This window comes from Lithobates pipiens, unplaced genomic scaffold (assembly GCF_037356315.1).
Source record: "Lithobates pipiens isolate NorthernLeopardFrog02 unplaced genomic scaffold, aLitPip1_a1.2 Scaffold_18, whole genome shotgun sequence".
In the NCBI taxonomy this organism is placed as follows: Eukaryota; Metazoa; Chordata; class Amphibia; order Anura; family Ranidae; genus Lithobates; species Lithobates pipiens.
The window spans coordinates 122,720,182-122,729,925 of record NW_027507758.1 but is presented as its reverse complement, the minus strand read 5'-3'; positions in this window follow the sequence as shown (position 1 = coordinate 122,729,925).

The following is a 9,744-nucleotide window of genomic DNA, read 5'->3' as shown; positions in this document are numbered from 1 at the left end:
TGCTCCGGGAGACTATATTGACTCTTCTCTGTCCCCGCCCCCTCGGCACCTACGTCCTTCCCCCATTCTTTCTGCTGTCCTCCTGTTAACCCCGTCATGTCCGCCCTACACTTAACGCTTTGCTGTCAGCTACGGGCTCTCTTGACTGTGGTATACCAGATATGCCGCTTCCAGAAAAAACCCCAACCTTACCTTATATCCCAATTAAAATTGACACCACACTGGTTGGAGTAAGAAAGGCCGTAGCAGCCTGCATTTATTATTTTTAAAACAAATTAAACAAATAAATTCCAATAGGGGAAAAAAACTCTGTATGAAAAATATGTACTCTCTCAAAATATAACATTTTTTAACAATAACAAACAATATCCCAATGTAACTACTGAGTAGCAACCACTGCATGGCATTGGTCTGTGCAGGCAATTATCACCAAACCTCTAAAACCATGACCAACTTGACACTGCGGTCCATCTCCCAGCGTAATAATGGGCCTCAAGCCGACAAGCAGGCTCAAAGACAAACGCTGGCCGCAGTGCCCCATAACACTTTCCGACTAACCTCCGTTAGCCGGAAACCACCATCAGGATCCCATCCAGCGATAGTTCCTGAACCATTTGCCATATCTCCTTCGCCTGCACAGACCAAAAACCCGCCACCGCATGAGGGAGTAACCCACTTACTACCGCATGCCCCTCCACACCCGAAGCGCCCTCTCAATCCCATCCTGGATCCCAAGAGTCCAAAGGTCAATGCCCACGTCGTTTAAGTGCACCCCATCGCTTCTCAGGTATCTCCAAGTCTCGAACTCCAGTTCCAAGTGCCTGATGGCCAATCCCCCATTCCGGACCATAAAGTTACTAACCGCTCTGTTCACTTTCCTCCGAGCTCTATTCACCCCCTCAACGGACCTGGCCATCCGCCAAGTGGTGCGGGCCACCATGTCTGACCAAACTATGATCATGCGCGGAAAATCCATCCGGAGACGCCACATGTCAAACTGAATGTCCCGGGTAAGATCGATCATAGTCCTGCTGCCCAAATCATTCCCTCCTGCATGGATAACCAGTACGTCCGGGGGCCTGTCCCTCTGCGCAAAACGATGCACCTCCCCCACCAACCTGCCCCACAACATACCCGGGAAACCCAACCACTTGATACAGACCTCACTTTTCGCAAAACCCAAACGTCTGCCTCCCCTCCTAGCATCACCCCGACGTGCCCCCCAGCACACATAGGAATGGCCCATTATCCAGACCAATCCTTTTGCCGTACCTGAAACAGAAGAAAACAGAAAAATAAAATAAAACCAGCCATGAGCGCCACAGTCCCATGTCACCACCACCTGAAAAACAAAAACAAACCAAAAAGCCCCATGCTGTACTAAGCACCTACCATCCCCCCCTCTTTTTTTTTTTTTTTTTTTTTTTTTTTTTTTTTTTTGTTCATATTGACCGCACTCAGGAGGTGCCAGCCCTTTCAGACCCAGCACCATGCCACTCCAACCACCCAACCACCACCACGGGTACTAGTTCCATGGTACCACCAAGCCCCCTCCAAACTCAAACCGCATCCCGCTCTCCCGGCTTCTCAAAAACCAAATCCCACAACCACGCAGGGCAAGGAGTCCCGAACCTTTCCGCCCCAGGCACCAACTTCCTGAACTTGTCCCACTGGAATCTGGACAAAGCGTCCGCCACCACGTTCTCAACGCCCGGAAGGTGCACCGCATGAATGAAAACATTCAACTGCAAGCACCGCAACACCAGGTGACGCAGCAATCGGATGACGGGGGGAGAAGAGGCCGTATTACGATTAATGACCTGTACCACCCCCATGTTATCCCCATGGAAACGCACCTTCCGGTCCCGGAACGAAGCGCCCCACAGTTCCACCGCCAGAACCACTGGAAACAACTCCAGCAGCACCAGATTCGACGTGTGCCCCGCCGCCACCCAGGATTGCGGCCAAGGACCCGCGCTCCACCGCCCCCGAAAAAACGCCCCAAAGCCAAAAGCCCCAGCTGCATCAGTGAACAGTTCCAGGTCAAAGTTGCTGACCGGCCCAGACATCCACATCGCCCGCCCATTGAAGGACTCCAGAAAGGTCTGCCAAACCTTCAGGTCCGCCTTATGCGACTTTACTAAACGCACAAAATGAGTCGGAGACCTGACACCAGCCGTGCTGGCCGCCAACCTGCGGTTAAAAACCCGCCCCATTGGTAAAATCCTACAGGCAAAATTGAGCTTACCCAGGACCGATTGCAATCTCCGCAGCTGAACCTTCCGCACACCCAACAACTCCGATATCTCCCGCCTCAAGTCGGCCAACTTGTCCTCAGGCAACCGGCATTCCATGGCCTCGGAATCCAAGACGATCCCTAGAAACACTATGACCGTACGAGGTCCCTCAGTTTTGTCCGGCGCCAAAGGAATGCCAAATTTCTGCGCAATATGCTGCAGCGTCGCCAGTAAAATCGCACAAACCCTGGAATCGGGCGGCCCAATGCACAGGAAATCGTCGAGGTAGTGAATGATCGAATTCACCCCCGACACATCCCGCACCACCCATTCAACGAACGAGCTGAATTGTTCAAAAACCGCACAGGAAATCGAACAGCCCATCGGCAAGCACTGATCCACATAGAAACCATCCTCCCAATGACACCCCAATAAACGAAAACTATCCGGATGCACCGGCAACAACCGAAAGGCCGATTCCACATCCGCTTTCGCCAATAACGCCCCTTTACCATACCTGCGCACCCAATTCACCGCCGCGTCAAACGACGTGTATGACACGGAGCAAACCTCCTGAGCGATCCCATCATTCACCGACCCACCCTTCGGAAAGGAAAGGTGGTGAATAAGCCTAAACTTGTGGGGCTCCTTCTTAGGCACCACACCCAATGGAGAGACCACCAAGTCCTCCCAAGGAGGCAAAGTGAAAGGGCCACTCATCCTACCCAACGCAACCTCCTTCCGCAGTTTCTCCGAAACCACCTCCGGATGTTGCAACGCCGACTTCAAATTGGGTGCCAACGGGGGAATCACCGTCAACGCACAAGGAATCCTAAACCCATCCGTAAATCCAGCCTCCAGAAACTTCGCTGCCCCCTTGTCCGGATACCTACCGAGAAACGGCCGCATCCTTGCCACCATCACCGGAGTCCTCCCTCTTGTTGTTAACCTCCCCGGTGCGGCCCTTCCCCTGCTTAAAGCATCTGGATGCGGGATGCGCTCCACCGCAACCGGAACACTCGTGCTTGAACCTGCAACCACCGCCAAACTTGCAGGTCCCAGAGTTGTACTGCCAACACACCCCTTTTTTATTTCCGGCCGGTTGTCCTGGGGCCGAAGGTCCACCGGCCCCCCCCTGAAAAAACTGCCCCGGGGCCCTCGCAGACGTCATCAAACGCATCCACAAGCTGATGTCCTTGTGGTCCCATCGCAGGTCCGGCCGCACCGCCCTCCTCTGTCTGAACTGTTCATCATAACGTAACCACGCGGAGCCGCCGTACACCCGGTAAGCCTCCCCGATCGAATCTTGGTAGCAAAACAACGCCGAACAATGCTCGGAGTGTTTCTCCCCTATAACGCTGGCCATAATGGCAAACGCCTGTAACCAATTCGCAAATGTCCTAGGAATTAATCTATACCTCCGTTTTTCTTCATCCTCCTTCTTGGAATCGTCAGGCTTCACCCTATCCAAGTTGAACTTCTCCAGCGGCAACAAAGAGAAGATCTCCACATACTCACCCTTCCACAGCTTTTCCCGAACCTCCTGCTTCAGATGAGCCCCCAACGGTCCCTCGTAGCAAACGTAGACCTCACATCGTGCCGCATCCGCCAGCCTAGTAATGTCCTGCCGTACACCCTTGTCACCGGACGCCGCCACCTCGCCGCCTGCCTGAACCACACTGGCGACACTCCCCTCCCCTTCCACAACCGGCACCCCAACCACCGGCCCCACAACAGGCCGAGTGGCAGCTACGCACGCCCCGGCCACACCGCCCCCCGGGGGCACCCACGCTGCCCCCGGCCCCACCGTCGGCACAACACCCAGTTCAAAACGGCACACCAGATCTTTTAAACCCACCAAAAAACCCTGCAAGTCTTGTGAAACCCCAGCCCCCCCACCCAGGCCATGCACCCCCCCGCAGTCCCCCTGCCCCAAGTTACCTGACGTACCCAATCCCGGTAAAGAAGCAGGTGACTTACCGGGCTGCACAGGAGACGTCCCATCAGCCGATCGTCCGAGCACTCCGGATCCCATCCTGCCACCTGGGACGGCCGCATCAGTCACCCCATCCGAGTCATCCACGGCTCTTGGCGCTCGCTCCTCCTCCGATGAAGAGGACCCGCTGGAAGGCTCCCCTCCGGCCGCTGCAGCGCTGGCTTTCCTCCGCGCCCGCCTACGCTCCGCATGCCCGCCCTCCGTCTTCCGGGTGGCCTTACCGCGACTGGAGCAACCCCTCACCGACCCACAGGCTCCAGCCCTGCTTGCTGAGTCCTCGAGCAGCCGCCGTCCCAGTCCATGGCGATCCCCTGCCGCGGCAATAACAGGCCCGGGGTCCCCAGAGCACCCAGGACCCCTCCATGCCCCCCCACCGCTCAGCTCCGCTCCGGGGGCGGGGCCAGCGCACGGTTGCCAATCCATACCCCCGTCCCCTGCCGTCTCAAATGCAGGCCTGGGAACCATCCTCCCCCTCCCCATGTCCGCATGCTGTGCCTGATCCTGTGCAAGGGGTGCCTGAAGGGGGGGCAAAGTACTGTCCCCTGCCGACCGCAATGCAGGCCTGGGGACATCCACTCTCCCCCTCGTGCTCCTGGTATGCAGCTCCGTGCAGGGGGCGGGGCCAGCGCACGGTCGCGAAGCCACACCCCCGTCCCCTGCCGTCTCAAATGCAGGCCTGGGAACCATCCTCCCCCTCCCTATGTCCTCATGCAGAGCCCGATCCTGAGCAAGGGCTGCCTGAAGGGGGGGCAAAGTACAGTCCCCTGCCGTCTGCAAGGCAGGCCTGGGGACAGCCACTCTCCCCCTCGAGCTCCTGGTACGCAGCTCCGTGCGGGGGGCGGGGCCAGCGCTCACAGAAGCCACGCGTCTGGTCGGCCTGTGCGCCATCCCCATCGCCCTGGGCCTCCCCCGCGTGCTAGATCCAGCCCGTGGAGCAACCGATCCCGGGAGCCCAGAGCAGTCAGTAGCCACCTTCTTCGCCGGGGGAGCCGCCGCTCGACCCGCCAGGCCGCTGCCCCCCGCCCTCGGACCCCCCCCCGGACGGTCAGGCGAGAACCGCTCCGGCGGCCGGGACCTCCGCACCCGCGCACCCACCCCAGGTCCATCCACAGCCTCAGGCTCCCGCCGAGACACTAGACCCCCCAGGGAAGCTATGAGCCAGTCCTCACCCCGGACCGCCGCCTCGTCCCGCAACTGTGCCAGCAGCCACTCCACCGACGCCATGCTGGAACTTTTCTTCCTTCTTCTGTTGACCTCCCAGCATGCTCCGGGAGACTATATTGACTCTTCTCTGTCCCCGCCCCCTCGGCACCTACGTCCTTCCCCCATTCTTTCTGCTGTCCTCCTGTTAACCCCGTCATGTCCGCCCTACACTTAACGCTTTGCTGTCAGCTACGGGCTCTCTGGATGCTGTATTATGTAGACTTCGCTGGTAGCATCAAAATATATTTATGGAACTGTACATACAGATTAAAGTAGAAGTTCAGCCTAAAACGAACTAACTCTAAATCTACAAACAGCCACATTCTAAGGTCCATAACTTACATTCATACATACACATACTAGGGCCAGTTTAAGCAGGGGCCAACTAACTTACCTTACCTTACATGTCTTTGGAGTGTTTTAGTTCATTTTATGCTGAACTTTTACTTTAACTTGTAATTTTGTGCTGCAGTACATTCATTTTTTTTTTTTTTTTTTTTTAACAATTGCCCATATTTCTACTTTAAAGGAGTGTTCCGGCCACGATGTGTTTTTTTTTTTTTTTTTTAAATCAGCAGACAAACACTGTAGCTGCTGACTTAATATGGACACTTATCTGTCCAGTGAGCCCACAATGTCGGCCGCCCCCGAGGCCGATCCATCCATTGAATCGGCTGTCAGCGCTGCCATCTTAACAAAGGGAAACAGGCAGTGGAGCCTTGCAGCTTCACTGCCGTTTCCTACTGCGCATGTGCGAGTCGCACAGCACTTTGTGAGTGGCCCCATTGTGTTCTGGGACACACACATGTCCCAGAAGGCAACGAGGCCGCTCGCCGTAATGGAGGAAGCACCGCAGAATAGGAAGAGGCAGATTAGGAAGACTGCCTAGCAACAGGGGTTTCTGGTAAGTTAAAAAAAAAAGTTTTCTATTTTTTTTTACTTTTTTTTTAAGAATTTTAATGCTATTTTTTTTTGTTTTGTTTTTAGGGCGGCCCTCTGCTTTAAATCTATCTAGCACAATGTTATCATGTGGATATTACATCTGTATAATAATTTATGGGTAAATGGTTGTTCCCACTGGCCTGCCTGAAGCTCAAGAACATAAGACTGGACTCCTGGACTTTTATCTCAAAGCGTAACTTTTATTGTACCTATTCTTTGTATTACTGGTAATATATGTAGTCCAGGTCAGGTTTAAAAATTAGCATTTTACAACATGTGGACTGTGCTTTACTCCTTTATCTATTTAGATCCAGATCTTATCCATCTTAGTGGAGTCACAGGACTTTGCCCTGCTGGTCATACTTAACAATTGCTTTTGAATAGCATTTTCAAATGATTATTAAAAACACTGCATGTGCCACAGGTAATTCATAATGCATGCTACTTGAGCAATTAATCGTTTCATACAATTCAACATTTTTATATAGTATATTTTGTCTAGATAAGATTAAAAAATAAATACTTTCACAGGTAATTTATGATGTATGCATGCTATTAACAAGTTCACTTCAACTAGTAACCATGTCTATCTTTCTAATGACAAAAAAAAAGTGTTTTGTGAATTTTGGTCTGAAGATGCAGAGTTCAGTTTGGCAAAACGAGATTTTAGTGCAGTATCCATAAAGACTAAGTTTCTTGTAAGCTCATGCCTTATCTCAAACTCTTTTCCTGCAATGGAAAATAAATGAACTCAAAAGGGAGAGTAACTATGGCAGGTGGGCAAGGCTGAGAACTTTGACACAAAGATCTTTTTACCAGAAACTTAGAAAGACATAAGAAGCTGTTGGGAGGTTCAACTTGCAGCCATTTACTCAAAATGGAGATACAAGAAACATACCTTGCACTTAGCTGTCTGAAGACGAATATACAGGATATTGTACGAACTATATATTTGGTTTAGAAACATGTTTTAGGAATGTGTTTACACGTAGCTTTCAAGCAGAATTCAAAGTTGAAATCAGGCCAGAATTTTTTTCAATTTTTCATTGCGTGAATTACAATTATTGATGCATTTTTAAATTGAGAGATTTAATTTCCTAGACATTTCCTGAAAATCAAAAAAATCATCATTGTAATGGGTAATGACAGTATTTTTTCGCATTTCTAAACATACAATTGGCTTTTAAAGGCTTCTGTGGGTTTCAGGTATTCCTGTCAACTATATATAACCTGTTCTTGTACCAAAAAACATTATTACTGAAAGAAAAAAGTAAAATAAGCATTTAGAACACTAAATTAAACAAACTGCTCTAAGCCAAAAACTATGATCAACATGTTTATTGATTTTAGTTTCTTAGCAGGCAAGGTAAGAGAAGAGTAACATTTTAGGTAACATGGGGTCAAATGTGACATGAAATTAGGAATTCCAGCTATAGACAAATTGGTTACCAGCAAAATCTATAATTGAAATTAATCATACCTAAGTAAGAGGTCCAGTAAATAATCCAAGTCTGTGTCTAGGTCATCTGCCCATTTCTGTGTATATTTAAGGGGATGCTGGAAGGAGGGAGCTGACAGCAGGGTGTATATTAAGACATCACTGTTCATAAAGATTAAGAACCAATAGGGATATCTGAGAATAGCATGCTCGATTGCAAGAAAAGTTTGACTTGTAGATGTGATGAAAGTGATGGGTAAAAAAGGGAATCCGGCCCATGCCAAGGGTGCAAAAACACATTATGGCTACCTCATTGTCCTGCTGCAAGCTGTGAAGGAGCAAGTACTGCCTGGCTAGGTCAGCCATACCTTTGGGCAATGAAATTAGCAAAGTGTTGCAAACCAATGAGGACTCCATGGTGCCTGGCCTTATCACTGGCTAGGAAAAGCTGTGGAACATTTAACTGAAAGGGCTAAAGAAGCAGAAAAGTGTGTTTCCCACAGGCAGATGCAGGGTGCAGAACGAGTAGAAAGCTTTTGTTCAATTATGTGGGGCGTTCAGTGCCTTCGTGTTAAGTGACAAAATAGTGGTGTCTAGCATTAGGAGACTGTAACGCATAGCCCATCATTGAGTGCTAAGAGAGCATGTCCATGGAATGTCCAGGGTAGCAGAAAATGAGGATAGCACAGACCACTGGGGGAATAAAGATGTAAGGGAGGGTCCAAGAAGAATGAATGAACAGAGGTGAGGAAGTAGAAGAAGAGTGTTACAGTTGGAGGGGCACTATGAGTGTGCAAAATGTAAGTAAGGACACTGCTAAATACTTCCCTATTAAGGGCTCAAATCAAAGCATGCGCTGGGAGGGAAAACAGAGTGGAGAGGTCTCTGTTACTACCTCCCAGTAACAGGCATAAGAAGGATTAAAATGTTCAAACAGAGAATACTGCAATACAGCAAAGGAACAATAGAAAAATATGAAGAGAGGTTAGGGCATAGTAAAAGGCGCATAAGCAGAGGGTTCCAAAACCTAGTACAAATAGATAAATGGTATTGTAGTGTTAAGTAAACTGGTTCCTTCAGCAAATGAGCATATCAAGTGTCAAAAGGAAGCATCACTAGAAGAGAAGAATTAAATGGCCCCTCTTTCTGATGCCCAGGACCTTCAATGAGTGTCAGAAAATAATCCAGGTGGACATGTATAAAGAGTTATATTATATGGTGAGCAGCGCAGAGGTGTAGAGGTGATTTTCTTGACACGATTGATGCAGCACAGACTCTGAGAGATAATGAGTGCTGCGGTGGCTCCATTATCAGATGCAGTCCACTGTAGCTGACATGAACTTGGGACACTGTAGGTAAGGACTGGTCAGTAGGAGGTGCTCAGGTTATATCTGGGGAGTAGATGGAAAACCAGCATAAGGTTCATAATGGGGCCTCAGGTCTATTAATCCACATTGGGCTGGAGAGGATGTGGCATGGAGTGAAAAAGGTACTGTCTTTTGGGGCTGGTTGTTCTAAGATTTATCTGGTAGTGGTCTTGATTATCTTGTCATGGCCAGCAAAGCAAAGTACAAAAGAGTGACCACTATAAGTCTGGTTTCAGCTGAAGGGTTCTGGTGTTTGATTGCAAGAAGAGATACTGTGGTGTGAAGATCTGGGGAGCAGCAGACTGCACCTTGTCATAGTATTGGGGCTGGTGATTTGGAGGCTTGGGCTTGCTAAAGGGGGAGAGATCTTGTGGTGATCTCGTCTGGCTTCTGGTGAAGCACCACTATACTGTTCCCCTTTAGAAGTAGAATGGAGACAAAAGGGTAATCGCCACTTGTACCTGATCTGATGCTTGAGGATTATTTGCAAGTATGGCAAAACTCATGACAGGAGATCATTTGGGAAGCCAGGTCCTAGAAGTGTTGGTATTCTTGGCCTTG